The 27,680-nt window shown below is 47.7% G+C and overlaps 1 protein-coding gene across 1 annotated transcript in view; it reads left to right on the top strand.

Moving 5' to 3' along the window:
• The window catches only part of LOC146811664 (serine protease 33-like), a 254,445-nt gene that overhangs the window by 122,127 nt on the left and 104,638 nt on the right, over window positions 1–27,680 (top strand). The gene's annotated exons all lie outside the window — the stretch shown is intronic.

Raw genomic sequence — 27,680 nt, 5'->3', positions numbered from 1 at the left:
TTTGAGACCTGGCGTATAATCCGCCATACTTGAAATGGCCCTAGTGTAACAAGTACAGGAGACACCTATGATGGGAATGGAAGTGTGCATAGTCCAAAGAGTGTTCGTCATGGCATACCTAATACTAGAAACACTCAAGCATCCCTGCTTGTGTAAGAGTCTGAAGCCACTGGTGAAACATTTCTTTTGAGTTAGGTCAATACACCGCAGCCAGAGATTCTGTTTCTGGTTGATAGCCAAAATGTAGTCAGTGACACACTCGGAAATATGTCCATGGTAAGTTGGCAGTACACCCAGGGCTTTAAGTGAGATGAAAAAACTGGGGGTGGGGGTGGGGGGGGGAGTCTGTCAAAGGGGCGTGGGGATGTAACTAAAGGCCTGGCTTTATGACACATAAACTGAAAATCTGTGCTTAGCACAGTGTGCCACCTGACTAGTATTTTGCTGCTTCTGTACTTGCATCCATTCAGAAAATACAACAAGTAACATTACACATACAACAAGCCAGGACTGTTGGCTTTGTCAATGGTTGATAGTTGCATAAAATAAATAAGCAACAACTATGGCTTTGTTAAATGCTTCAGTTCTGAAATGATGAAACTGAAAGAACTATAACGTGTCTCTTTGAAGTTACATCAAAGGCAGCGAAGGTTGTCACAATTAAGATTTATGTTTTTTCACTGAGGATGAGGGCGAAAATGGAGAGCCCGATAGTGACCCGTATTGGCACCTGCTTTTTAGATGTGCAGGTGCTGCGTTCTGGTAGGAACCAGCCCACATAAAGCCCTGAGTACACCACTTTCAGGACCATGTGTTGCAAGCTCAGACCAAATTTCTCCTTGATGTCAGTTTTCATAGATCTTGAACCCTTGAGTCAATTATGGAAAAAAGTCAGGGGCATATTATCAAGAACGGCGTTAAAATTATTGTCGTTTTAGTGGCAGGAAACTGCCGCTAATGCGGCGATAATGGGCTTGATAATATGCCCTTGAGAATTCCAATAGAAGCCCATGTTCACAACAGAACCTGGGCTTCTATCAAGGGCATATTATCAAGCCCATTATCGCCGCATTAGCGGCAGTTTCCTGCCGCTAAAGCGGCGATAATTTTCACGCCGTTCTTGATATTATGCCCCTCAGTGCTTAATTTCTAAAAGGAGGAGTGCTGGGTCCAAAGCTCTGCTCACTCAGAAGCTCGTGGCCATTGCAATTAAATGTGGGTAGGCCCAATACCATGGCTGGTAGTCTTAAATCCGCCTCATGCCTCTTTAATCTACTGCAATACCTGTGTTTCCCTTGAGACAGTCTTGCCGTCTTTCTCTTCCCCCGTCTTTCGGATCTGTGGGGCAGATTTACAAGCCCCTTGCGCCACTTTTGCGTCATTTTTAACATGGGAAAAATGACGCAAAAGTGGCGCAAGGGGCTTGTAAATCTGCCCCTACATGTTTTCCTTCTCAAGTTGTCTGTAAATATCTGATGCAGCAAACTAAGTGCTCAAGGGGTCAAGACTGATTTGCATATGGCTGGGTTCAAACTGGAACGGCATGGTGAGCAAAAATATACAATGGATTTAGGCCCAGATCTCTGTACTGGGGTGAATGTATGACATTGTTCTGCATTCTGTCCATCTACTGTTGTCATTGCATTTGTCACCCCGAGTGGGACGGGTATACCCAGACGTGGGTCCCGTGCTCTCCATGCCATTGGAATCAAGCTATCCTCGCTGAAGAGGGGTGATACCCCGAAACCGGTCCTAGTATGCTTTTTTCCAGTCCAGGGAGGACCTGACTGTTCCCATGAGGCACAGGGTCAAGGCTGATTTGCATATGGCTGGGTTCAAACTGGAATGGCATGGTGAGCAAAAAAACGATGGATTTAGGCCCACATCTCTGTGCTGGGGTGAATGTATGACATTGTTCTGTATTCTGTCTATCAACTTGTTTTTGCATTTGTCACCCCGAGTGGGAAGGGTATACCCAGACGTGGGTCCCGTGCTCTCCATGCCACTGGAATCAAGCTATCCTGGCTGAAGGGTGATGCCCCGAAACCGGTCCTAGGATGCTTGTTTCCAGTCCAGGGAGGACCTAGCTTGGCAGTTCAGGCTGGACTGTTCCCATGAGGCACAGGGTCAAGACTGGAATGGCATGGTGAGCAAATGTATTTTGAAGACAACATTTTAAGAGATGAAAATTAACGTTTTGGTCCTATTGCTATTTCCACCTCTAGCCGCTGCAGTTAGTTTGGATGTGTTTTGATAATTAACTTTTTGGGAAAATTGGCACTTCCTTGTATACTGGAAGGCCTGCTGATTCTCTGCCCTTGGATTACGAACCACAGGTAACATATATGATTTACAACAAGGTGCATGCATGTCTGTTTTTGCCCTGGGTACTTGGAATAACCAGACGTTAAACTTCTTAAGGGTTCAAGAAGGTCTCTGGCTCACAGTTTTACTCTTTTAGTACTGCCGGACATTTCTTTATTGTGATTTTGTCTTCCGATGGCTTTGTTTTTTAAGATTGTTCTTCCCTTAGTGTGGTTTGACCTTTCAGTGCTTATTGACATCTACTGGTGAGATTAATGCCACTTTCTGTCATCAAACCACACATCAGTGTGGTATCTCTGATATAGGTGTAAGCCAAAGCTACATCCCATGCACCGCAGTCACCAGTTAATGGGTATCTACCTCTTCTTAAATTCTGGCCTAATCACAAGTGATCACTATTGTGTTTTAAAATAATCCTAAATCGACTAAAAATTGTCCAGCATATTATGACGTTTGCAATTGACTTTTTCACAGTGTGCTGTCCCACATAATTCAGTCAACCATTCGCCTGCTTGTCGGTGCAATGGTCTTTACGCCATTCCCGCAGTATGTAGAACTTAACTGAAGCTAAGGATGTACCAACCATCTGTGAGTGTGTGTCTATATGTTTCAGATGTTCCATGTATCCTCAAGCAGAGGCGGGTGCCCTGTTGCCTGCATCGGAATGACCACTCTGGTATGCTGAGCAGTGGGTGTGTATGCCTGGGCATTCCCATACAATGAGATGTATGGTGCACGCCTCAGAGCATTTTCAATACTTAGCGTAAATTTAAGGCCTGGCCCTATGCAGCTTATATGGTGACCAGTGTCAATCATTAAGTATTTTAAAATTGAGACATTTGAGTTTTGAAGGGGTATATTCTTTGTTCAGATGGCTTTATCAGTACAACACAGAGGCAAAAAGATTTTGGTTAAAAAATAACTTAGTTATAAGTGTTCCATACAGGCCAGAGACCATGGCATGATAAAGACCACATACCCGCAGGCTTCCAGCAATGGTATGCATCCATAATTTGGGTGCTTTTAGTCTTGGCATGGGCTTACTGCATATACAGGACCTGATGCTAAAGTCTGTTTGAGTGAGTAATGCTTTGAGGATCGAGAGCAGCACCATGCCAAAAGGTATTTTAATCTAGGTGCAGTAGTCATTTTAACAGTTTGGTCTCTAGCATAGAGGGAAATGTGTAGAAGATTCCATCGTGAAAAGCCTAATTTAGTGCATGGCAATATATTGTCCTCCACCATTTTGTCCAGGCTCCGCTGATAAGAATTCCCAAGTTCCAGAGTCCATTTGAGATCCGCCTGGGTATCAAGGCCTTGCAAACTCGCGTTGTTTATGACGTGGGACATGGGCAAGGCTGTGGATTTGCTCCAATTGATTTTGTAGCCAAAAAAACTGCAGAATTTTTTAATGGTGAACATTACAGGTGATATGGAGGTTGTGTGATTGAACAGTGTCAACAAGATATCATCTGTGCACAAGAATTTACATTGACCCACAGTAGCATCTATATTCTGAATCACTGGAGAGAGTCTAATTGCTACAGAAAGTGATTAAAGTGCAAATAGGATCAAAAGAGAAGATAAGCGAAGGTCTGGCATGTGCCCCATTTGAATTGCACAGTCCTTGACAAAAAAACATGCAGTTCATATCTGCAATGGGGGAGTCATCAAGCCATTGCACCTTACTTTTGAATTCTGCACCCAGACCAAAACATTTCAACATTCTAGCACACTTCTCCCACCAAGAACCACTCTGCCTGTACACGCGTCACGTGTTGGTTGCTTCCTGTGCCCCATTCCCAACACTCCAACATTCTAAGTTGATAGCTCCATTCCACAAGATCAAATGCCTTCTTGGCATCTAAAAAGAAGCCTAAGATTGCTTCTGGGTAGGCTTTAGTTTACCAGAGTAAAGGCACTAACATATGCAACTGATTCGGTGACGAGCGCCCCAGCACTAAACCCGACCAGAGAGTAATGGATCAGTAGGGGTACAACTTTGCAGAGTTGGGTGGCTAATATTTTAGCTAGAAGTTTAACATCAACATTCATTATCTACATTGGCCGGTATCTAGTGCCGTGGTAGTCTAGAGTAATGGTGGCCTTATCGGCAAGAGTCTCAGCGAGCCTGAAGATTTTGCTTCCTTGAACACACAGTACAATATTAGTGCTGTGAGATTGTTGCCTGTCTTATAAAATTACAGAGGAATCTTACTTCTCCCAGGGATTTGGAAGTCAGCAGAGGGCAGATCACATCCTCGATTTCCTCCTCAGTTATTTCATCTCCTGCTAAAGCTCTTCAATCGTCGGCTAAAGTCAGGAGGTGCTGGTAATGAAAGAAATCTTCCTCCTGTGCCTGATTGTCATTATGGGTGGAATCATATAAACATTCATAATAAGAAGCAAATATGTCTTTAATTTGATTTTGTGAGTGTGAATCTGTCCCCCTAAGTCTTTTATTGCTGCTATGGCCAACTGGGATTCTCTGTGGCTAAGCAGTGCCGCTAACAGTCTGCCAGCTTTTTCACCCTGTGCATATCTCTTTGTTTTAATTGACCAGCGCCCCCTCTGTGGTTTCAGTTAAACGGATAATTAAGCAGTCCTTGGCCGATATTAATAGTTGTTCATTATATAGACTTGCTTTCCACGTATATTGCCTACTCAGGGGTATATTCCCAAGAACATGGAATAACTACCACAAGAGTAGCGTAACGCAACTTTCAATATCGCAGCCCATCCTGGGAAAATAACCCCGTGACAACGTGGGATTACCCAAAAAGGTGGTAGCATGCGATAGTCTGCCGAAACTGCGGACAACGTCTGCGATAAAACCACTTAAATGGCGATAAGAACACAAACCACAACACCAAAAAACCTGCTCTGGGCCAAAGCGCGATGAGGAAATCAGTGATAAGCAGCGCCAGGCCTGCAACACACACCTGGCAGGTGGGAAAATCTCTATAAAAGCAAAAAAAACACCCACACACAAACTGATCTACACCCAAGCACCATGGAGGCTAGCCGGAGAAGGCGCAGGGGACAAGCACACCCCGGACGACCGGCCTGGGACCTCGGGGACAGGGAAGGGCAAGGACAAGAAGACGAGGAAGACGAAGTTCAGTACTCAGTCGAACAGGATCATAGTCATGGAACACCATCAGCAACTGTTTGTCACCTCCAACGTGTCACTGGGCACTAAAACTGCAATATGGTGGGACATCGTCGACAAGGTGAATGCCGTCGGAGAGCACAAGCGGACAATGGATGAGGTCAAGAGGTGATAGAATGACATCAAGCGGAAGACCAAGGAGAAACTCTCTGCCAACCAGAAGGCAGCAATGCAGACTGGAGGTGGGGGCCCAGCACCACAGCTGGAGCTGGATGAAATGGAGGAGCTGGTGTCGACAGTCATCAGTGTGGAGATTGTGGCCAGAGTCGGGGGACCAGACACTGCTCGACAGGACACAACACAACCGCAACAGGGTGAGTGACCACCAGGTACTGGGGGCACGGGTGGAGATGGGCACAATGGCACACATGCACAATCAAGCAGATCTATAGACTGTCACAATGTACAAAGCCATGCTGTCTGAATGTCAACTTGTATCATGCGTCTACACACATGTAGCACATTGTAGTGCACCACCTCCCCTTCACATCGTAGGGGCACCATCAACACCTCCTGCAGAGCAGTCCCAGCCACTCTTCACGGATGACGAGGAGCCCAACGCCAGCATCGACACCCAAACCATCCAAGACATCATTGACCTCATCCGCCACTCACCTACAGGCTCGGGTCGGAACTGACGAACATTAGGCACAGTTACTAGCCCGTCCTATCGGATTAGAACATCCTCTTTCCTTTCTTCTATGCTTCTTTTTTGCACCTATTTTTAGCACCCTGAAGTAATTAATTGCTTACAAGATGTGCTTTAAAAAGCTGGAAAAAAATGAGGTCATCGAAATATGCCCTTAGTCTTTAATATTAAATCATGTCAGCACTAAGGACAGTGTCAGTACTGTCCAAGGTGCTGAACCAACAACAACCCGCTGTAGACAGGAGGAACGGATGCGTTTTCTATGCTAAGTTTAGAACTTAATAATTTAATGCATTTATAGCTCAATCTAACTACTTTAAGGACATTGATATGTAGGTAGGCGGCACCTTCTCACGTCCAGGGCGTGCTTCTACCACGAGAAGTTCTGATGATGTGACTAAACGTGAAAAACCGTCTCCAAAGCAAATTTTGCAATAGTCTCCTTTAACATTAGGGATAGTAAACAAAAGTATAAAATGTTGACTTAGCTGTGCGAAGTGGAAATGTTATTGACATCAGATGTGCTTCCATTTGACTAAAAAAAGTTCAGCATCCTCATAAAGAAAATGTGCCATATACATTCAGGGATTTTAGTGGTGAGCTGAATTGTAGAATTGTTTTTAAAAATTCTCCATAGCTTTTTTGTGAGCAATTTTTGTGAACTTCACGAAGTTTACAAACCTCTTGAAAATATGAAAAAGTCTCCAAAATGTAGGTCTTTTTAGGAAGAAAACTGCAATTGACTCGATTTTACCGGCTTGAAAACCGGATGGTAAATTGATTGGGGACAGGGCTAAAAGTGCAATCAGACCCTGGTCTCCAACCACTCCAAGCACAGGTGAGCATGTAATGGCAGGCCACGCCCCCCCCCCCCCCTCCCTAAGCCACGCAATTCACCCCGCACAGGCCCCTGTTTACATTGCCAACTGCTCAGAAAAGGTTGTAAATGCAGGCATTAATCACCACAGAATTGTCAATTCCATACTGAATACCGGTATACCACCTGAAAAAACGGAATTACCCAGTTCCGCCCCCCCCTGTCCCCCATCCCCCCCACCAAAACCAGTATTGTAATTAGGGGTAGAGACACCATCCAGAATGGTTAATTCTGACTACCCGGTATCTCCGCATCTAAACATGCATACGTCTGCAATCAATGGACCATACATCTGTAATCAATGGACAGGACACAATTTAATTGACACCAAATGAACATCATAGAGGTTAGCGATGCTTGTGTTACAGAGCAAGTGGACACAGTGGGGTACCTAAGCCTGTCAAAGGAGGTGGGGTGGGGCTTAGATGGATTTTCTACAAAGGTTTTTTGGGGACAAATTACTAGAAGTGTTCAAGAAATATATTTCTCCAAATGCATTGGTCAATATTTTATTGGTTATATAGTTGAGTGTGGGGCCTTTTCGAGGGGTTCTGGACAGAAAGGATTACTGGGCCTTACCTTGTGTGCGTAAAGTTGTTTACCAATGCAGTCTCAGAGTCACAACTCGATTGCACTCTAATTGAATGAACCAGTTCTCCCTTTAAGGGTTTTAGTGTATAGTAGCCACTGAATGAAATGAAATGAAATTAATGAAATGAAAAAGACCCTTGTATAGCTCATGGCTACCTGGAGGCCTCCCAGCGCTGGGCATGACTAGTGATCAGAGACGACGATATTTAGGGGAACAGGAGTGTTTTTTCAGTTATTTTCGGAAAACAGGGTGGTTGGGTTCCCTGCGGAGATGAAGCAGCGGTGCGTTCCAAAGTTTTACTGCGTTAAGAGAAAAAAGTTGCCCACCGCTTCTGGCCCTCTTAATTCGTGGGGCTTTAATTAAGTGAAGTTCGTCCAAGCAGAGTTTCCTACACTGCTTATACCTGGGCATAGATGGCTTCAGAGACTCAGGGAGAGATTTACTAAGATTTTACGCCCTGTATGTGTAACAAAGTATTTTTTCTGATTTACTTTTCAGCGCTAAACTTGTTTAGCGCTGGAAATAACGCGAATGTAACACAAAGCAGCACATAAAGCTGCTTTGCATTACTTAGCGCCAAGGGGTGTTCCATGGGTGGAGCATGGGCATTAACATGCAACCACCCAAGGGTTCTGACGCTAAACCCCCTTTACTAAATAAACACGGTTTAGCGTCAGAAAACGACGCCCTTTTGAAGTTGGCACAACAAAAGAGAAATGCTTTCATTTCTGCTTCCTTTTCCGACTTTGTACATGTGCTGCACTTATCAGCATGCATACAAAGGGGGAAAAGGGTTAAAGTCAGTCTAGGCAAAATATTTTGTTACCCTTCCAGTATAAAACCTATGCTAGACTCACCGAGATACCCTTGCATGATGGCGCAAAGCTGTCTCTGTGGTGCACGGCAGCTGATTTCAGCACTGGCCTTAGGGAAAGTGTAAGAGAGAGCCATATTTCTGAAAATATGGTGCTCTCCTCCTGTCTCTCTATCATGCAGCGCAGCATAGCGTTTGCAGCTGCTGCACTGTGCTGCATGAGTAAGTGTTAAATCTGGCCCACAGAATGATGGATGACACCATAGATAGCAGTTCACATATCAGTCATCGATTCACTGTTGAAACGAAAAGCACTTTAATAACAGGTTATCTAAAAGGTGCACTTAAAACTGTGACCTGTAACGAAAATCAGAAGGTTCTGGCGAGTGTCTGTGGCTTCAAAGCATTATGCACTATGGCCATTGTTAAAGAATGGGGTAAGTTTTGGGTTCACTTAGGTAACTTTAGTAGTGTTCAGCGTTGGGCCACAGTCAATAGAGAAGAGGGTCAAGACAATAAGATATAATTTGGCAACTATTGCTATGATATATCTTTACATCAATTTGGTGCACCTATAAAGTACGGTCCTGGTGCATTCTATTGTGTATTTAAATCACAAACTTCCACTAATCCTTGATTGATATGAATTCATACACATTACATTTCAATGATATAAAGAACATTTCTTGCAAAATCCCCAGTTTTCATTGCTCGATTCTTTCAATGGACTCAACACGTGCTGTGCGACAGCTTGAATATCACTCCAGCAGGGCATTCACTGGTGCAAGAAATTCCAAGTTTGTAACATGCAGCAATTGAGGATTCTTTGAACAAAAGAAAAGAAAATGGAAGAACAAAAAATAAAAACGATATCCTATTTTCAAGGAAAAGATAGTTACTTGATTTCAATTGATCAATCATAGTTTCCAATCCAACAGTAATTATTTTCACAGTGTAGCACAACGAATCCATACGGACCCTGATACAACTGTGCAACTGTGAAGTATCATAATTCACACCATATGTAAAGTGACTCGCTATGGGGGAGACAAAAATAAAGAGTTCTTTAGTTTCTAAAAGGAGATCATTTTTTTGTGTAAGAAAAACTCCCTCTATGTTTGTGCATCAGAGAGCAAGGCACTCATTTATGGGATTTTGGCATAGGGCAGCTGTTAGACCCGGCCCTCGTAACATAGCCAGACCTGGCCCCTGCACCTCGCACCAGCCCCCAAACCCACGGCCTAGCCGATCCTTCCCACCAGAACTCACACGCACCCAACCCAGACTTCCCGTCCGTGGCCTTCCTCCCTTCGGCCACACCGGGCCCGCGTGCCCACTTCATGCATCAAGATGGCCGCCCAGCCCCAGCGCGACCCGGGCCTAGAGGTGCCACTCCGGCTGGAGGACACCACGCTCCCCTTGGGATGAGAGAGGGAGGAGCAGTTTCTATCACACCTCTGCGCTTCCCTGGGACGGTGGGTTTCGATCGACCTGCCGGCCTCCCCGAGGTCTGGCTCCACGCCTGCTGGGCGTCTGGGACTCCTCCCGACCCAGCCCTGAAAGGATCAAAAGACAATGGCAGGAAACCCCAACAAGCGACCCCCAGGTGACAAGACCCCTGCCTGCACAGACTCCGGACATCAAAGAGGAGTCGCCCTATAACAAGGGGTGCTCTGGGACTGTCCGGCAGATTTCGCCTTGGAACACCTGAGCCCTGCTGAGTGACTCGCGGCTCCCTGAAGATCGTAAGACCTCCGAACTTGTGCTAGAGCCCTGCTGAGTGACTCGCGGCTCCCTGAAGATCGTAAGACCTCCAAACTTGTGCTAGAGCCCTGCTGAGTGACTCGCGGCTCCCTGAAGATCGTAAGACCTCCGAACTTGTGCTTGAGCCCTGCTGAGTGACTCGCGTCTCCCTGAAGATCGTAAGACCTCCGAACTTGTGCTTGAGCCCTGCTGAGTGACTCGCGGCTCCTCGAAGATCGTAAGACCACCGAACTTGTAACCGAGCCCCGCTGAGTGACTCGCGGCTCCCACAGACTCTCTTGGTCCCGCCGGACCCCACGACGACAAGCGTATCCCCCAGCTCGAGGATTGTGAGCTGTGCGCCGGGTACGCTCCTGCATTTGATTCTTATCCACAAAGACTGTCCCGCTACCTCCTAAACCCCCTCCAAGACTCTGTGAGCCCACGCTCTGCTTGTATATATTTGCCTAGCTGATCATAAAGATCTTACCACTTCGATCTGATAAAGATTTGCTCGTAAGAACTCTTCGTGTGGTGTCTCTCTGTCGTGTGGTGCCGAGTGTGCGATCCTAGATACGAGGTTCCTCCCCTGAGGAGTCTCCCGCCAGTGCCCGGCTACGATACCTCGAGGGTGGGTCTCAGGGCAGTCAGGGCCCCCTCCGGGCCCCTCTGAGGTCGCCTTCTAACATTGGTGGCAAGCGACGGGATTCGGGCCCATAATCTAGAGATCGTACCGTGAACGGCTGACGCACTACCGACAAAGATGGCAGAAGGAAACGCCGTGGTTCTCATAGAAAACGACGCCAGTACCGTGTTCCAGGTGGAACAGCTGGAAGAGTACACTCACAAGGAACTAAAACAATTCTGTAAGGAGCTCAGAATCGCTACCACTGGTCTCAACACCAAAGAAGATATGCAAAAGGCACTGAAAGCTTGGGTGGATTCCGGAGCCTCCCGCCCAGAAGGAGCGGGGGAGCCCCACAACGAAGCGGAACCCTCCCAAGGAGAACGCAGCAGCAACCAGGTGCGAGGCTTCGTACCAGACGGGGGCCTATCCCCGGAGGAACTCGCAGACAGAGAAAAAAGTCACCATCACGAGCTCGAATTAGCCAAACTCAAAATAGAGGGCGAGTTGAAATTAGCCGAGAAAAAGCTAGCAGTAGAACAGTTGCGAGTACAAGGAGAACTAGAAGAGAAGAAACTCCAACGAGAACACGAGGGAAGGGGACTTCAACTGGAACATGAACGCAGCCTGAAGGAGATAGAATTGAAAGCGAGAAGCGAAGAAACGCGGCCCTCGGGGAACCGGGAGGCGGCCGCGCCGACGGAGCAGAAGGTCCACATTCCCAAGGATGTGGTCAAAGAATATTACAAAAATGATGACATTCAGCAGTGGTTCCGGGCCTACGAGGTCGCCATGACCTCCCATCGGGTCCCGCAGAAGGATTGGGGGGCTGGGTTATGGGGACGATTCCTGAGCGAAGGAAGAGACACCCTGCTCGACCTACCCACCTCCATGCAAACATCCTATGAACACATGAAAGCGGCCCTCCTCACAAGGTACGGCCTCACCCCGGAGATGTACCGCCAGTGGATCCGGGACTGCAGGAAGATCCCGGGTACCACCTGGGTGGAATATGTGAATTTCTTCAGCCGCGCCTTCGATGGGTGGATCAAGGGCAGCAAGGTATCCACCATGGAAGAACTAACCGACCTTATGTTGTGGGAACACCTGGCGGCCAACTGCTTTGTGGAACTACGCCAGCATCTGCTCGACAGCAAGCTCACGGACCCAAGAAAGCTGGCTGTCGAGGCAGATCGCTGGACCAACACCCGGGTCTCCCGGGGCCTTGTAGGAGAGTACCCCGAGCCAGTCAGGGACCACCCCGCCAGAGAGGGGGGGGGAACCAGGGAGGGCAGAGAGAGTCCCAAGCTAGTCCACCGAAGTCCCAACCTCCGCCTTTCCCGGCACCCCCACCAGCTGTATCCGGCCCCCCCCTTAGACGGGGGCACCAGGTAACCATCACTTGTTTCCGTTGCCAGAAGCCCGGGCATTACGCCAACGACCCTGAATGCCCCATGGCCCCACGCACCACTCCGGCAGCACCCCCTGCTAGACAGATAGCCAATGTAGCCCTGGGGGAGGAGGTTGAGGAGGCCGAGGAGTGGGAACCCGCAGCTATGTCCCTAGTATCCCTAGGAGATAGGGAGATGGTCCCTGGGAGCCTCCTGCCCTCTAACACCAAGAAATATGGGCAGCTCGTAAAGATCAATGGCCACCAAGTAGAAGCCCTCCGTGACACCGGGGCCAGCATCACCGGTGTCCTCAGCCACTTAGTACACGAAGACCAGGTCCTCCCCAATGTCTTTTGCCCTGTCATCTCAGCCGACAACACAGAAAGCCTATGTAAGGTAGCCCTGGTGCCCTTTGAGTGGGGAGGGGTGGTCGGTAAACTAAAAGTTGCAGTGAGAACCTCCCAGCCCGTCGACTGTCTCCTGGGGAACGACCTGGAAAGTTCCCCCTGGGGACAAGTTGAGCGCAAGACCCACCTAGGGATGATGGGCCTCCCTGAGTGGGTGTGCACCACCACTCGATCTATGGCGGCTCGACTGACCCCCCTGAGGGAAGTCGACGATGCCCCGATCTCTGAAGATAGAATGGTCCCAGCCGAGGGTCCCCCCATTCCCCACCAGAAGAGCCGATCGCCAGTGACGAACACCCGCCTTCCGACTCCACCCCAGTCACCGAGGTAGGCGACCTGCCCGAATTAGCCCATTGGCGCCACGAGGGGGGCCCCTCCCAAGAAGAATTCTGCCGAGAACAGGCTACCTGTCCCTCCCTGGTCGGGCCCCGGCAACAGGCAGAGGCCCAGGCCGCAGGCGACCAGACGGGGACGCACCGGGTGTATTGGGAGAATGACCTTCTGTACAGCGAACAGAAGTCGGTGGAGCTAGGGTCCGGCCGGGTGCTGGTGGTACCCCTACGCTTCCGAAACCTCCTCCTGGGCTTGGCCCACGATGTTCCCCTCGCAGGCCACTTGGGCCAGGACAAAACGTACAGTCGCCTCGTGACCCACTTCTACTGGCCCAGAATGAAAGCAGATGTAGGAGCCCACTGCAAGTCCTGTCCCACGTGCCAGGCCAGTGGGAAGAGTGGAGGGAAGAGCAAGGCTCCCCTCCAACCCTTCCCTGTCGTCAGTACCCCTTTTGAGCGGGTCGGGATCGACATTGTAGGGCCCCTGGACCCCCCAACTTCCCAAGGGCACGGGTTCATCTTCGTCCTGGTGGACCTTGCCACCCGTTACCCTGAGGCCATCCCCCTGCGCACCGTCATGGCCCCCGTGGTGGGCCGGGCGTTGATGGGAATCTTCTCCCGCATGGGTTTCCCCCGCGAGGTCGTGAGCGATCGCGGTACCAACTTTATCTCCCGATACATGAAGTCCTTATGGCAACAATGCGGGGTGTCCTATAAGTTCACCACCCCGTGCCACCCCCAAGGAAACGGCCTGGTAGAGCGGTTTAACCGGACTCTGAAGGGGATGATCGCGGGCCTGGAAGAGCCCCTCCGGCGTAAGTGGGACATCCTGCTCCCCTGCCTTCTATTCGCATACCGCGAAGTTCCCCAGAAATCCTTGGGGTTCAGCCCCTTTGTGTTACTCTACGGGCACCCCGTCAGGGAGCCCCTCAGCCTGGTCAAGGAAGGTTGGGAGGCGGCGCCCCGAAGCCCCCCCGAGATGTGTTCCGTTACGTCCTGGCCCTCCGGAACCAGACTAGAAGGTTCCGAGAGATGGCCGAGGCCAACCTGGAGGCAAGTCAGGAGGAGATGAAGCGCTGGTACGACCAGAACGCCACTCTGGTCGAGTTTCAGCCGGGCCAGCAGGTATGGGTCATGGCCCCCGTGAAACCCGGCGCCCTCCAGGATAAATGGACCGGGCCCTTCAAGGTGGTTGAGCGGAAGAGCCAGGTCACGTACTTGGTGGACGTCCAGTCCCCCCGGGACCCCCTCCGGGTCCTCCACGTGAACCGCCTCAAGCCCCACTTTGTGCGAACGGAGCTGAGCCTCCTACTGTCCACGGATGATGGGTCCGAGGAGGAGTCAGATCCTCTCCCGGATCTCCTGTCCACCAAAGAGAAGGACGGCTCCGTAGAAGGAGTGAACCTCGCCCCGTCTCTCACTCCCCAGCAACGTGAAGATTGCCGCCAGCTCCTAGGGCCGTTTTCGGACCTTTTCTCCCTGGTCCCTAGGGTCACCGACTGGTGTGTCCATGACGTGGATACCGGGAACAGTCCGCCAGTGAGACACCGGGCCTACCGAGTCCCTGATCGGGTCCGGTCCTGCATCCAAGCCGAAGTCTCGAAAATGTTGACCCTAGGCGTGATCGAACCCTCCGACAGCCCCTGGGCCAGCCCCGTGGTCCTGGTCCCGAAAGCAGCTGCCCCCGGGGTCGCGCCAGAAATCCGCTTCTGCGTGGACTACCGGGGACTCAATGAAGTCACCCGAGCCGATGCCCACCCCATTCCCTGAGCCGACGAGCTCATTGACCGTCTCGGGGCTGCTCGGTTCCTCAGCACCTTCGATCTCACCTGCGGCTACTGGCAAATTGCGCTCACAGAAGGAGCCAAGGAGCGGTCCGCCTTCTCCACCCCGGATGGGCACTATCGCTTTCGCGTAATGCCCTTCGGGATGAAAAATGCCCCGGCCACCTTCTAGCGACTGGTAAACAGAGTCCTGGCCGGGCTGGAAAAATTCAGTGCCGTGTATCTCGACGATATCGCAGTTTTTAACTCCGAGTGGAGTGAGCACCTCCAGCACCTTCGGAGGGTGCTGACCGCCTTGCGCCAGGCAGGCCTCACCGTGAAAGCCAGTAAGTGCCAGATTGGGCAAGGTTCGGTAACCTACCTGGGGCACCAGGTTGGAAGCGGGCAGGTCGCCCCTCTACAGCCCAAAATCGACGCCATCCTAGCCTGGGAACCCCCCACTACCCAAACGGAGGTCCGAGCCTTTCTGGGCCTCACGGGCTACTACCGGAGATTCATCCGGAATTACGGCAGCTTGGTCAGTCCCCTCACGGGACTCACGTCCAAAAAGCAGCCCAAGAAGGTGCAATGGTCCCCTGCCTGCCAAGAGGCGTTCGAGGCCCTGAGAGCGGCCATGTGTACTGCCCCCGTCCTCCAGGCCCCCGACTACTCCAAAGAGTTTGTGGTACAGACTGATGCTTCTGAGCATGGCATTGGGGCAGTCCTCTCCCAGGTGAATGACCAAGGCCTAGACCAGCCCGTAGCCTTCCTCAGCCGAAGACTGTTGCCCAGGGAACAGAGATGGAGCACCATCGAGCGAGAGGCATTCGCCGTAGTCTGGGCCCTCAAGAAACTACGCCCGTACCTGTTCGGCACCCATTTCAAGGTCCAAACTGACCATCGCCCCTTGCGGTGGCTCATGCAGATGCGAGGGGAAAACCCCAAGCTACTGCGGTGGTCAATCTCCCTCCAGGGGATGGATTTCACCATGGAGCATCGCCCTGGGGCTGACCACGCCAACGCCGATGGCCTCTCCCGGTTCTTCCGCCTCAGCGAAGAGAACCCCCAAGAAGATGGGTAGTTCTCTCCGGCTTTCAGCTGGGGGGGGGCGCATGTTAGACCCGGCCCTCGTAACATAGCCAGACCTGGCCCCTGCACCTCACACCAGCCCCCAAACCCACGGCCTAGCCGATCCTTCCCACCAGAACTCACACGCACCCAACCCAGACTTCCCGTCCGTGGCCTTCCTCCCTTCGGCCACACCGGGCCCGCGTGCCCACTTCATGCATCAAGATGGCCGCCCGGCCCCAGTGCGACCCAGGCCTAGAGGCGCCACTCCGGCTGGAGGACACCATGCTCCCCTTGGGATGAGAGAGGGAGGAGCAGTTTCTATCACACCTCTGCGCTTCCCTGGGACGGTGGGTTTCGGTCGACCTGCCGGCCTCCCCGAGGGCTGGCTCCACGCCTGCTGGGCGTCTGGGACTCCTCCCGACCCAGCCCTGAAAGGATCAAAAGACAATGGCAGGAAACCCCAACAAGCGACCCCCAGGTGACAAGACCCCTACCTGCACAGACTCCGGACATCAAAGAGGAGTCGCCCTATAACAAGGGGTGCTCTGGGACTGTCCGGCAGATTTCGCCTTGGAACACCTGAGCCCTGCTGAGTGACTCGCGGCTCCCTGAAGATCGTAAGACCTCCGAACTTGTGCTAGAGCCCTGCTGAGTGACTCGCGGCTCCCTGAAGATCGTAAGACCTCCGAACTTGTGCTAGAGCCCTGCTGAGTGACTCGCGGCTCCCTGAAGATCGTAAGACCTCCGAACTTGTGCTTGAGCCCTGCTGAGTGACTCGTGGCTCCCTGAAGATCGTAAGACCTCCGAACTTGTGCTTGAGCCCTGCTGAGTGACTCGCGGCTCCTTGAAGATCGTAAGACCACCGAACTTGTAACCGAGCCCCGCTGAGTGACTCGCGGCTCGCACAGACTCTCTTGGTCCCGCCGGACCCCACGACGACAAGCGTATCCCCCAGCTCGAGGATTGTGAGCTGTGCGCCGGGTACGCTCCTGCATTTGATTCTTATCCACAAAGACTGTCCCGCTACCTCCTAAACCCCCTCCAAGACTCTGTGAGCCCACGCTCTGCTTGTATATATTTGCCTAGCTGATCATAAAGATCTTACCACTTCGATCTGATAAAGATTTGCTCGTAAGAACTCTTCGTGTGGTGTCTCTCTGTCGTGTGGTGCCGAGTGTGCGATCCTAGATACGAGGTTCCTCCCCTGAGGAGTCTCCCGCCAGTGCCCGGCTACGATACCTCGAGGGTGGGTCTCAGGGCAGTCAGGGCCCCCTCCGGGCCCCTCTGAGGTCGCCTTCTAACAGCAGCACACCAAGGCACCTTTCTGTACTGCCCTACACCAAAGTGAAAGAGCAGGAATGTACTGTTTTATGCAGGACAGTGGATTCCTGTCCATTCTCCCTGCACTGGTGCTCTTTCAGCAGCCTCTCACCAACGTAGGCACCATTGCACCAAGATTCAAGGGTGCCTCCATTGCATGAAAGATTGTTCTTGTGCAGTAAGGGACACCTTTCCACACAAAATAAATCCTAAGAGGCGTTGTCCTCTTCCTATGTGTGGTGCAGAATGCAGCACACATAGAAAGGAAAAACCACAAGGCGAAATATAAATTTTTCTCCTCATTATGCCTCACCTAATTTTGTAAATCTGGGACATCGTCAAAATCCATTGGTGCTGCTTGTTAAAACCCACCACAATGCCCATGGAACTCCTCCCGGGGTGCAAAGTAAGGCGACGCACCGATTTGCACTATGTTGTCTTACTCAAAATATTTATGAGGCCACTCAAAGCCATGCAAGGTGGCTTTGCTTGGCTTCATAAATAAGATTGAGATCCCTGCTTCACACATGTACCACTTTACGTGGTGGAAAAGTGATGCAGGGTTCTCATAAATAAGCCCCCAAGTCTGTGCAGGTGATGTGCCTGGAGATCTCTGAACGTAAGAAGTGACGCAGAGCGAAAGAGGAAGTGGTCCGTGCCAAACATTGAATGCCGTACTCAGAGCTGTTTCAACCTCCAGCAGCACCATGCCATTGCTGGGCGGGGGTAAAAAAATAGTGCCTATGGCAAGGGTCAGCTATTGGCATGGGTGACCTGTGCCCAGGCACAGTGCTCCATTAACACCCCTCCCTGACCCACAGCTTGGAACTAGCCTAAGGGAGGTGTAGAGATGTGTGTTAAAGGTAAGTCACTGCTTTCATGTAGCCTGCTAGGGACTGGCCTGTGAAAAGGGGTTGCTACCTCATTTTATATTCACCAGCAGTCCTGAGGGCGGCAAATTTATTTCCACCCAAGGAGCTACTGGAGCAAATGCTGGGTCTACCTACAGGTACTGCATTTATCCTGTGGCCTTGCTAAAGTAGAGGAGAGGGTCTCAGGGGGAGGAGGAAGGGCTTTGAGCACCAACCCGTGAGTTGCGGTGCTCAAGAGTGCTACGTGCACAGCTTTATTCTGCAGGCTGCCTTGCCCAGACTGGCTGTCATGCGTCTGTCAGCTGAGTGGATGTGCAGCTGACAACAGTTATAATGCTCTGCTGTTGCGAATGGTGGGGGCCATTGGAGACTCTGCGAAGTGGTGTACGACTCCATTAAGGAAGGGGTGGAGCAGAGGACGGAGACTCCTGAGACCCCCCCCCCAATGCCCATTGCCCACTGCCTATTGTTGCCCATAAATGGACCATAGTAGACTGTAGCAGCACCTGGAAACACTGGGAAAGTGCCTGGAGTGAGAGCACTCACCAAAGCAGGGGGTCAAAATTAGCTGGTGGCTGAAGAGATATCGCAGTTACTCCAGGGAGTGGACGGACCAACCAAGGGCGGAGTACTGGGATTGGAGTAGCGATTGGAGCAAAACTCACAACAGTCTCTGGAGGAGCTGGGGGTGAGCAAGAGGTGAGCAGAAGATGAGATGGAGGTGAGCCACACCACAGCAGGAACAGTGGCACAGGATTGAGCATGGTGGTGGGTGTCAGTGTGTTTTGGGCACCCCCAGAGCTCCCCCATTTCCCTCACATCCTTGCTATCTTACACCTTTATCATTGGGCTCTAGCCAATAGCAAAACATATTCTAAGAATTGGAGAATTACATTAAGAGACTGGAACATTATCCCTTACATATTAACTTGCAGGCTCAACTTCAAATCCGGAGTAGTTTACAAGCAAAAGGAGAGGGGAAAATAAGAAAAACAAGAGTGTGCAACGGGAGACTGGGTGCCCACCCAATGGAGCAAGGAAGATGCAGCCAACTTCCTAGGACCAAGATTCAAAAGGCTGGGTACTACAGCAGTAGGATCACAGGAGAAAAGGCCTCCGTAAAAAATGATTGGAAAGGACAGCCACTATATCAACCAGAAAGAGAAGGGAAGCAAGATACTATCTGCAAATGAGAAAGTAGCATCACAGCAAGGGGGATATAGAAGCTACAGATGACTTGATCCCCAAAAATAACAATAGAGCCATTGTCACACGAGCCATATAGATTAGGCAAGATATACCCTTAAATGCATTAAGAGAATCAACTTGGCCTACCATGGATTCCTCTACATTTCTGAATCTGAAACCCAATAAACTCAAATCCAACAAAAGGCATGTGAGCACAATAGAGTGCAGAAAAGTTGTTGAGAAGCAAGTGTGTGAATATGTATGTGAGTATCTGGGAGAGTTAACACATATGTAATGTTATAGACAATTGTAAAGGGCACGAGTAAGGGGTCTCTCAGTGCTCGGGCAGACCACACAGATCCAGTTTTATATAAATCTACAGATTTAAAAGCCATGGTTTTAGGAGTTTTTTAAATGCGGGTAGATTGATGACGGGGCGTAGATATAGTGGCAGCTTATTCCAATTGTGGGGGGCCAAAAAAGGGAAGGAGCAGCCTCTGTACCTGACAGGAAGTATGCACAGGGGGCGTAATAGCAGTTGCTCAGTGGATATAATGTTGCTAGTAGAAATGTAAGGTTGCAACCTAATTTGTAGGTAACGAGGCCCATTTCCATGAAGAGACCTATGGACCAGACATAAAAGCTTAACAAGGGTGCACTATCTAATATTGAGCCAGTGTAGAGATCTCAATGTGGGTTCAGGAGAGTGAGAGGGTGAGTTGAAAACTAACCACGCTTATGTGTTCTGTATCACCTGAAGCTTGGAAAAATACCATCCTGCATTGCAACCATCAGCGAATTTCCATAGTCCAGGCGTCTCACAATGGGTAAGTGATCATCTGGTCTACAAAAGTAGCCACTGAAAAGCTTTTCTGAGCATACAAATCAGGCCAATCATATTCCGGAGATTGAATTCACATGTTCTTTCATGGACAGATTTTCGTCAGTTAGAACGCTCATGTTTTTTACTGCTTTTTTATGGAATGGGAAAAGTCCCCAGTTCCCTAGGCCACCTGTTGCTGGACCAAAAGGAATGAGCTTCCTGAAAATCAATATCCCTGAGCATACACCACAGGGCAACCCGCAAGAGGATACAAGGTCACATTTTGGGCTGGACTTGGTGGCTAGGACAAATCAGAAGGCAAATTAGACAGAGGAAGGGAACTACCACTAAGCTCAATAAATTAAAAGGGGCATGGTTTAATGGGAACCCTGCACTGAAGCAGCATATGATACAAGCAGTGTTAGAAATTGGGTTTCTTGTTGACAGAGGTGTGTATCCTGTCCAAGCAGGAACGATAATCATAGGCCAGGTGTTAGACCTGATAGCCTTTGTGTGGTCTTCCCCAAACCTTTTGCCTGCTTGTTTCACCCTTTTGATGATTTATTTTTGTTGGCCTTAGGCCTCTGAGTACTTTACCACTGCTAACCAAAGGGTCTGGTCAGCATAATAGCTGAACTTTGGAAGGTTCTGTTGATTGCAAGGAACCCTTGAATATAGCCTGATGTAATATTTTTCACAAACGCCGTGGGGACCTCTCAATCGAGGCTCGATTGAGAGGTCCCCACGGCGACGCTTTATTCGTCCCGGCACTGCATTTTGTGAAAAACATTACATCAGGCTATATTCAAGGGTTTCTTGCAATCAACAGAACCTTCCAAAGTTCAGCTATTATGCTGACCAGACCCTCGGTTCCCTAAGATTCCTCAGCAATTATCCGTTCTGCTAAGAACCTTCCAGGAATAGATGCCCTGTGCTGTACTGTCCCCAGAAACGCTGTCCTGAAGAGACCCCGTATCAAGAGAGGGTCGAAACGTCGTTGACACAAAAACAGAAGAGAGAGCCTATAATAATTTATTCCTTATTGTATACAGCTCTCCTTTTGATGTTGTTTTTCCAATAACCAATTCCCTATTTCTTCACTTGTTTTCACTTAATGTTCACTAAGTTAGGTTATGGTCACTTCACTGGGACTCGCGTATCACACACAATGTGCTATTATATGCATAACTACCAAATGCTTTTTGGATAATGCGATTACATTTGTGGTATAAGTCGTGAATGCAAAATAAATGTGACTTACTTCGGCTGAAGTAAAAAAAAATTGATTTATTGATGTGATGGGCTTTTTTAGACACAATTTATGGTAATGCGTACTTGGACCAATCCAAAGGTCGTATTGAATATTAATAGTGTGATTTTCATTAAGTCTGAGCAAATAATTCTATTTTGCATATCAAAAATTGTTTAACCAAATGAGTTCCTTGTGAACATTTGTTTTTCTGACACAGTAAACTATGGCAGATTTTAGCCACTATGGGGGTGAAGACTTCACTGTTTAAATTTTTAAGGCAATTGTACTGCAACGCAAAAGCAAGGGTTTGTTATGGACTTAAGGGAGAATGCACTGCACCGTTCAACGTGGAGAGGGGGGTTATACAGGGATGCGTCCTGGCACCGTTTTTATTTACATTCTATACCAACGCTTTGGAATAAGCATTGATAGAAAAGTGCCAGGACTTGCCACAAATAAATAACCATTCCATACCCACCCTTCTCTACGCGGACGATTCAGTGTTGATGGCCTGCACACAATCAGGACCCTAAAAGGTACTCACTAGCTATACCGAGTACATTGAGAAGTTGCGCCTACCAGTTAATATTACTAAAACTTTTATAATGAAGTGTGGTAAAAATAGCTCTAGGTGCAGGGGCATTTTTATTGGTAATGAAAAGGTGGAACCTACCATAACTTTTCCTTACGTCTGTATTCTATTTGATAATAAGTGGACATGGTACCAGACAGTAAAAAACAGGAGTCTGCCTTTTGTGAAAGCTACTGCAGCCCTGGCCAATTTCACGAAAAAGTTGGATAGAAAACCACCAGTGGAACTTTACAAATTTATAGGGCAAAATGTATCAGTATAGCAATGTATGGTGCGGGTGTGTAGGGCTACCGTGACATTAAACCTATTTAACAGGTGGAGAATGCTTTCTTAAAATATCTCCTGGCAGTTCCAGATAGTACCTCCACCTACGTATGTCACTCAGAACTAGGATTGCCTTATATTTCAGACTTAATAAAAGTCCAACCAGTTCTCTTGTGGAATAGGATCTGAACTACTCCAAAAACCACTTTGTGATATATTAAAAGATAGCCTTATGTTAGATCAGGCTCTGGAGATTCCTTGGCTGAAATATATAAGAAAAAAAATTATGAATGATTTCAGCCACTCTGAATATTTTAATAATCTTAGAATTTTACAGTCTGTTACCAGAAAGCACCTTACAAAATGTTGTTTGACACATATGGGACAAAAATAGATTTGCTGCCGAGGCAGCTAAATCGTCGGTACAATCTAACCATCTTATACTCACTACTTATGGTACACAGCCGTACTTAAACTTTGCATTAAGTGGGTATGTCCGATTTGTTTTAACCCGTTTTAGATTCAGATTTTTTCATCGTATGATAAGCTTTACTGAATTAAACGATTGGCCCACAACATTAAGTAGTTGCCCATGCGATAAACAATCTTATCAAACAACTATGCATGTGGTTTTATTCGGTAAGTTTTATGTAATGCAAAGAAGGAGATGGATTTTACCTATTTTAAGACTGTTAGGATTGAGACAATGTAGGCCAGCGCTTTTATCATTACATTTTTTAGAAATTGAATGTTTCGCAAAGTCAATAGCATCTTTTTTTAAAAGTATTGTAAACTGCAGGAAAGGAATCTTTATATGAAATTCGCTGGAGATGACAAAATGAATTTGTAAATTATCATTGCAATTGAATGCTGTATTATTGAGTAATTTGTATTTAAAAGTATCCTGTGCACTTTTTTAACATGTAGTATTGATGTTTTAAACTGTATGCTTTTATGATTTTTTGCACACAAATCGAATAAAGCTGGCATTGAATTGAATTGCATTGAATTTGCAGACCCTAAGCACATTTACTACACTTTACTGGGAACTTATTGGTAAATTAAATGGGCCAATTGTGGGTAATTCAATAAAACCAATTTTAGGGGAGTGAGCACAAACACTTTAGCATTGATTAGTCATGACAAAATGCACATAGTCCTACAGCCAACATAAACGAGAACAGCAAAATTAGAGGCAAAACTTTTGGGGGAAGATCACCCTAAGGCTGACAGATCTAACACTCGGAGAAAGCATCAATCTCATTCACTGGTGTATGACCACCTCCAGATTCCAGAATAAGCAAACCAGAATTCCCAACAAGTTAAGTTTGGAGAGATCAGATCCGGGAAAACTGGATAGCAGACAGTCCAACATAAATGGAACAATAAGTAAAAGCGGTAAAGAAATGACCAGGTGCAGAACAGATCAGAATGGTGATGCTCCCCAAGCTCACAGTCAAGCGTGAATACAGGGCGATGTAATAACATCGTAGAAAGAGAGCCATTTACATAGAACATCCAGAGGAAAAGGAGAAAGAAGGAGCAAAAAGAGATAGTTATATGCAGTTCAAATCAGAATAAGTCCGGTGAAGGGAGGATGGAGAATTTTCTAATAGTTTATATGGATGAAAGTCCACTACTTAAGGAATGATTAAAGTATCTCAAGTCACCATACAAAACCTCACAGCCCAGATCTCAAGTGACACCTCGGCAACCTGGCGCAACATTACTTCCATCAGCAGCTGCTTTAAACTCAATGACATCAATTTTATGTTTTGGTGGTGGATACCCTGAATATGACGTCAATCAAAATGGACGTCCAAATAGAAATCCTTTGAAGAATAGTAACATAATGCAAGGAATTGAGAGTAAATTGACAACGAAAAAAGGAGAGTGCACCTCACTGCTTTTGGGCGATAGCATTGAAAAACTGAGGACGCTACTGAGCATTTTACATTCTATGATAACAGGACGGATGCAGATTGAAAAGGATCTAAGGCTACAATTAAGAGGCAAGCCATCAATAGATCTGGTAACTACAACAGAAAATCAGAACACTCACAACATTGGCAGAAACAATGGGGATCAAAGCAATTCACTGCCACACTGTAATTAACCAAGAGAGGCTACAAGCCCTACTTCCAACATTAAAGAGACATTTATAAACACCTCCCAACATCCACCATTTAGTGACCAATTAAAGGATTAATCAAACAGCAATAAAGCAAAAAGCCTATTATCAATGCACTCAGAGACGCTGAGGTGGGATAGCACGGAAGACATTATAGAAGAGAACGGAAGTTCCAAGGCGACTTAGTGCCAGTTTGTGATTAAATATTAGTGAATATTTGTGTTTTGCTATTTTGTCATTGCAAACACTCATGTACAAATGTGTGTTTAATACATTTTGCTATTCCCAGTGGGTCGCAAAGAGACCTACCTCATTAATATTCATCAGGTAGGTTTCGGTTTACGAGCCATTGGAAATTGCAAAACTCATAGGAATGGTGGCCCGCCGGGGTCAGCAGACCACCATGTATGTGATTGCTTTTCAATAAAGCACTGTTTTTTTATATGCAGCCCATTTTTCTTAAAGGAAAACAGGATGCACTTCAAAAATAAAAATGAAGTTTTCCTTTGATTTTTTTAACAGTAGACAGTGGTCCGTGGGACAACTGCTGGCTCTTAAAATGTTTTTACCAACATTCACAAAGGGGAAGGGGCCTTTAGGAACTCATTCCCATTTGTGAATGGGTTACCACCTCTTTGAAGTAGGTGGTAAAATGTGAATGTTTTGCAACCTCATTTCATGAGCAAAACATTCACACATATATAGTACAGCAATTCGGTATTAGGAAGGGATGACCTAAACATGCCCCTTCCTAATACCAAATCACAAACCCATTTTGTGATTTGGTAATAGGTTACTGCATCACAAATTGGGCATTTGTACATTGAAAAAGTCCGTTCTTTATTCGCAAATTCCATTCTGCTAATCGGGCCTTTTGGGAATGAAAAAAACCTTTGTACATCTGGCCCAAAGCTCCTGGAAAACTATTAAGGAGGAACCAAAAATATTTTTGAAAGGGATGTTAGCCAAAATGGTAGCAATCTATTAAATTGTAACCTATTAAATCACAGAGGGTTCAATGCTAAGAATCAGATACCCCAGGGAAGAATACTGAAAGCCCAGAAGAAGTGAGTCCGCATTTACTCAGCAAAAGTAGAGCAGAAGGACAAACCGCAGAGCAATCAGGAACACCAATGACCACTCTTATCTCAGCTCCAAATCAGGTGGAGCTGCTGAATGTGGACTATCAACGTGAACCAAGAGTGGTAATGGAAGATGAGCCTAAGGCTGAGAACATGAATCCCGAAAGAGTAAGTGAAGCTCCTAAGAAGGGCGATTAGAATGCAAGAGTGTCATCAGAAGCATTGGAACGCACCTCAACTAATACAAGTTAACTTCGAGACTGAGTGTGGAAAAACAATGTAATTCTGTACAAGTGGGTCAGCACTGCCGGAATTGGCTGCCGGGCACACAAATGAAGGAAGATACTAGCATTACTGATCATGAATTAAGTTGTGTCAGCTTGGCACAGGGAGGCACTGAGCACATGCTATTCAACCTAAACAGTGCAAACACAGGCAAACAAATCACAAGCCCAAGGGAGCTTTAATGTAAAGGAATTATATTAGAAAGAACATCCATGGAGATATTTACAACACAGCTCGCTGTTTGGTTAGCACAGAGCCATGGATCAACCCCCCAAATAAAATATGAGCCCGACCAAGACAAACTCAGACAACGGCCTAGCAACTAAAAACCTGTGTGATTAACTGAAGGCCTGTTCCGTTTTATTACGGGCTCAATGCAATAGTGAAGGCTCATGTGACAAATAATTAAAAAGGGGTACCCTACTACTGTTATTTGATGCAATCCCAGCACTAGATAACATCAAGTCTAGAGCAGTGATGGCTCCAACGCTATGGCGGAGGAGCGTTGCCCCACTGCTTTTAAGCAGTGCGAAGTAGAAACATAAAATGATAATAACTTTGAGTTATTATCATGTTCTGTTTGTGCTGCTTTGCGGGTGAGTGGGCAGGTGGGCGGAGCTGCTGGACAGGGCAGAAGGGGTTGCCCACACCTAAGTGTGCAATGACTGTTTGGTCTCTCGGGCAGCCCAAACCAGTCATGCACACTTTCCCCGTTCTATAAATCAATAGAGTGAAGGAAGAGCAAGATAATTTACTGAGGTCCTACATCCTATCTCCTCCCAGAGAACAGTTCATTTTTTATCAAAATAAGGGTAGTTCCTCCTATGCCAAGTAAATACAACCAGTTGAATCAGATCGCTAAGGTACGTGTCACTGGAAGATCTGAGAATCATATCTTAGTGCCCTCACACACTTGCATTCATCTATACTCCACATTCCCCATTCTTCCTGCAGGCTGCATTAAAGCTGAAGTGTTTGGTTGCAGGTGGGGGGTGGGCAGGGCTGCTCTATGAGCAGGGCTGGGCAGAGGAGGAGTGGTGTGCCCACTACTGAGTGAGCATGACTGGCCCTCTCGGGCCACACAAACCAGTCATGCACACTTTGCCCTTTTTGTATGCCGGTTGCAATACAGCCTACATGGAGAAAATGGCCCCCCATAGGCGCCTGGCATTGCAGAGTTGTGATTGGCTTACGGGAGAGGAAGGAGGCTGCCTGCTTCCTGTTCCTGCCGGAGGCAGGGGAGCAGGAACAGGTGCCGAGCAGGACTCGCACCGAGAAAACGCGGGACCAAGTTGGCCGGCGGACAGGTACATTTTTAAAATGTATTATTACATTTACTACCCCCCCACACACAATCCCCTGCCACCCCACACGGTATAAATGCCGGCTGCAATGGAACAAACAGCTTATACAGATCTTGAAAACATAGCAACAGCAAACCTAAATGAGACATTCTCTCTGGCATGCCTCAAGCCCTGGACTCACATGAACTCAATTTACATTATAAGAGCCCAGAAAAGGTACACAACTCCATCACAAGAGGCAGAAGTAACGCAAAGTTCCAGACCAGCATATTAGATTGGGGAATGAAAAACTTAAATGGCTGCTTTAAGCCCGATTTACCTTCAAGGCCAGCGCATACCCAAGGTATTGGACAATATACTAGTACGTCCATTGCCTGTTGAAACAGATAGCATCTTTCAAAATAGCTTCTAGTGAGAAAATCGTTCATTATCTGCAGGTTGTAAAAATTAAGGGAGAAGAAAAATAAAAGGGAACAACTTCAGACAATCTCCTTGGAAGAGCCAGCCTGCACAGAATAAAATGGAACGTCCACTCACAAAACAAGTAGACAGAGTAGAACCAAGATGAAGTGGTTGATCGTTTATCCAAAATAAGTACGCTGAATGAAGATCTATCAAGAGTCTCATTCTGGAATAACAATATTAAATCAATGGTCGACCATCAGCAAGTGAAAAATAACGTTCATACAATGTCGCAAAAACAGGTCAACAGTGGGCAGCAGATGAATGAACTCACATGGTATACAAAGGAGTTAAGAACCCTTCGCAAGGAACTCCATAAACACTTAAAACAACGGTACAAGGAT

Source organism: Triturus cristatus, chromosome 7 (genome assembly GCF_964204655.1).
Source record: "Triturus cristatus chromosome 7, aTriCri1.1, whole genome shotgun sequence".
NCBI lineage: Eukaryota > Metazoa > Chordata > Amphibia > Caudata > Salamandridae > Triturus > Triturus cristatus.
The sequence above is the reverse complement of the archived record's forward strand: the minus strand, read 5'-3'. Positions and strand labels throughout refer to the sequence as shown.